A 4021-nucleotide genomic window follows, 5' to 3' on the forward strand; every position below is an offset into this window, starting at 1 on the left:
TCCTTATCTAACTCACCTCAACTGCCCTTTCGGTTTACAAAAAGGTGGAATGTCAAAAACCCTAATGCCCACCTGTGAGGGTTTGACTCAACAGACCAATGGAGACCTGCTCTTACTGCCCCTCCAAAGATGCCAGGACCCATCCTGGGTTGTCAATAGCCAGGTCACTGAACAGAGCTTCAGGTCACAAAGTCACCATGCCAACCTTTGTATCCATTAAAAACAAAACAAAACAACAACAAAAAAATAACATGGAATTCTGCCTCCATGGGGTGGGGGAAGGCCCAAGCAGGTACTGAGGTCACTTTCCCCAAAGTTAGATTCTGGCCACTTCTGCCTCAAGGGCAGGTACCGGGTGGAGGCTCACAGGGTGCCGTGGTGAAGCCCTTGAGGCTCTAAGGCCCCTGAGCACAGACAGAGGCAACAAAGGAGGGGGCCTAAAGTAACCTGAGGCGGCCGGGCATCCAATGGTGCCACGGGATGGCCAAGAAAGTGGAGACTGATGACCTCAGGTTGCTGGTTCCCGTGCTCTTCCTGCTGCTGGTGATGCCTCCTCCCCTGCGGAGTGTAGAGCGCTTCCAGCCCACCATCCCGGGCTGGGGAAATTTAAACCACCACCTCGACGAAGAATGGGAGGGCTTCAGCCAGAGATCCAGGTATCACAGAAGCCAGACAGAACCAAAACTTTCAAGACTCTGCGATGGCAAGTTCGACCTCTACATTCTGGTGGATGCGTGAGTAGCCTTCCTGCCTTGGTCACGGGTGTCCCTTAGGGTATCATTCCTCCCAGGGTCTCAGCGGGCAGAGAGCAGTCTCAGGGAACTCCTGCCCCTTAGAATGGAGAGACAGGGCCAGTGTTGGTCAGACCAAAGGAACAAGGTCCCTGTGCCCTCTTTGTTCCCAAAGTAGAAGGACTTCCCTGAGCTTTGTCCCCTGGGACTGTTCCTTAGGAAAGGAAATGAGACTCCATAGGGTTTCGGGGTGGCTCTCAGTCCTCCATCCACCTAACAGGGTCTGTGACCCAATGCCCTTAAATAACTAGTGGGACAGGTGACTGCTGGGAGCTTCCTCTGAGCAGTTGTTAGAAGCTCACTGTGGGTTATGGGTTTGATTGTTCGGTTGTATTTCATTGTGTTTTCACCCAGTGACTTCCATTGTCACTGGCCCCTGAGAGACAGCTCTGTGTGTCTGTGGACATTCTCGTAGTGTCACAAATTAGACAGCTCTTTGCTCTGCTGCTCCTCAGTGTACTGCTGATCTCTCCGACCTCCTGGAAACCCACGTTGCGCTTGCTGTGCACTTCCAGAACAGTCGGTCTGTCGGGGTGTGTCTGGGAAGCTGGGCTGTGTGTCGGGTGCCCTCTGGCCCTCCAAGAAGGAAAGGGAGGAGCTGCAGGCTTGGAGAGATGGCCGCGGTCCCCATTCCAACTCCTACGCTCCATGGGACAGTGGTGTGACAGCCGATAGAGTTGTTAGGGCACTGCAGTCCCCAAGGCCCTTTCACTCCCTCTGTGTGTCACCCTGGAAACTGTCCTGGGAGGTAGAGTAGGGAAGGTGTTTGCATGTACAATTGCCAGGAAAGGGGGCAGCTCCTAGAGGTTGGATACAGGAGCTCGGAGGCTGATGGTCACAGGACTGGGGCTTCCTGAGCTGCCTGATTCCCTGATTCCAGCCTCCCCAGTTGTACTGCCTGAGTCCTCTGATTCTCCATGGAGACTGATAACTGGCAGTGGGGGACATGGGTCCTGTCAGCCCACCAGCTACTGAGAAATGTTAGCAGAACTGGGAGCCACCCTGCCCACCAGAAGAAAGTCCATCCTCACTGTACATGGAGAGAGTGCTGAAAACACTGCACAGGGCTGACTGGTTGATCCTGAACATAGCCCAGGGGTGGTGATTCTCCTCTTGGATACAGGGGTTGGAGATGGATGGGTCATGTGCAGGACTGACCGCCTCTTTGGGTCAGTCAGCACAACAGTGACCTCACAGGACCCTATCACTGTCATCCTCTTACACTGCCCCGGTGCACACCCCTGGTCTCTGCTTACAGGACCATTGTGGGCACAGCCCAGTCCTGGTATGAACAACAGAGGCCTGTGGGTAGAAGTGGGCATGGGAACAATATTGAACACTTAGTATGTGTCATGTAAGGTGCTGACCACTGAGCTAAGAAAGTACATTCTACTTCCCCATATGGGGCGATGATACTGAGACTTGGAAGGGCTCAATGTCAATTGAAGCCAGTTTTCTGTAAAAGTTTACACAGTGGGGAATGGTCCCCCATCCCCTCTCCCAAGGAGGCTGTGAGTCGGGGGACTGGAAAGGCTCACCGACATGGATTCCTGAGCCAGGGTGTCCTGACTTCTTGCCTCTCTCGACCCCCCACCTCCACCTTCTGCTCCGTTGGCTTCTTGAAGTGCCGGGAGCAGCTCTGGTCCCTCTGACCACAGCTGGCTGCAGCCGTAGCTCCATGTGGGGCACCGGCCTTGCCCTGAAGCTGGGAGGGCAGGGGAGCAGGGTAGCAACTCAAGTTCCCGGTACCCTTTCTCCGGCTGCAGGGCAGAGGCTGCTCTATCACCCCAGGCACTGTCAGTCTGCACACTTGCCATTCATGGGGCAGGACAGAGGCCTGCAAATGGACGCACCTGGGAGGGTGTCCCAGAGGGAGCCCCAACCCAGCACTGTCCCAGCCCCAGGCCACCAGGGGAGCACGTGGAGGGCATGGCTGCAGAGGCCAGGACAGGCAGGCTGACCCCACAGCCCTGCCCCAGCCCCAGGCCCCCAGGGGAGCACGTGGAGGGCGTGGCTGCAGATGCCAGGACAGGCAGGCTGACCCCACAGCACACCATTTCCCTGGAGCCCTGCTCACCCCTGTGCCTGAAGAAGACCTTGCTCCCTCCAGGCCGGCTTGATGGGAAGTCCTTGGAGGGAGAGCCTGGCTGCCCCCTCTGGCTCTCCCTGTGCCTCTAGGGAAAGGGGAGTGATGACCCCAAGGAGGCAGCCCCAGCTCTGCACCAGGCAGACACCTCTCACCACTCAGATGGCCTTGGGCAAGTCACCTCACCTGCTGTGCCTCAGCGTCCCCATCTCCAGGGGCCCTCAGACCCACCTCAACAGTCAGGATGGAATAAAGGGGAGAGTGTAGGTAATTTTCTCAGAGTCAGATGCAGTCAGGGGGATGAGCGTGAACTGAAATGCCAGGGACTCCAGTCATTCACTATGCATCCTGCCCTCCGGGGCCACGGATCCGGCCTGACTCCGGGTTGCGCTCTGTTCCCTGGGCCTTGGGGCGAGGGGGGTGCTGCCAGACGCCTGTGCTGGGGGCACTGCCCTGGTTCCCTGGGCCTTTCACCCATGCGAGGAGCAGTCCTGTTCATTCCTTTGCTTCCTTGTTGATCACCTGCTCACAAACAGCTACCGAGCAGCTGCTAAGTGCTAGGTGTCAGCCACTATTTCACAGTGGGGCAAGGCCAGAAACAAACTAGACGAAATCCTTGCTTTCCTGGGGCTTCTATTTTTGTGGAAAGACAGGAAGTAAATAAAAGAGGACAGGAAGTAATATGTTAGATGGATAAGTACCAAGGGGTGTCAGTGCGGGAGGATGGGAATTGCTGTTGGAGGGGCCATTCTAAAGAAGCTGTCCAAGTGATGTCAGCCTAGACTTCTGGTCAAGATGGTGCATAAGTAAACATGGTATTGCCTCCTCCCACAACCACATCAATATTATAACTAAACTACAATACAACCATCCTTCAAACCGCCTGACATCAAGCTGAATGGAAGTCCTACAACTACAAAATTGAAGTAGCCCCCACACCGAGTTTGGTTGGAGGGGCAGAGGCATCACTGGCAGGTCTCACGCCCATGCTTGGTAGATAAAAACCAGGAGGGGCACCTCAGCTGGGAAGGTCCTCCCTGAGGAGTGAGGAGTCCCCGTCCCACACCAGGGCCCCAGCTCAGGGTTCCAGTGCCAGGAAGAGAAATCCCATCACTTCTGGCTGGAAAACCAGCAGGTACTGAGG

The sequence above is a fragment of the Molossus molossus genome, unplaced genomic scaffold (assembly GCF_014108415.1).
Source record: "Molossus molossus isolate mMolMol1 unplaced genomic scaffold, mMolMol1.p scaffold_m16_p_17, whole genome shotgun sequence".
NCBI classification, from domain to species: Eukaryota; Metazoa; Chordata; class Mammalia; order Chiroptera; family Molossidae; genus Molossus; species Molossus molossus.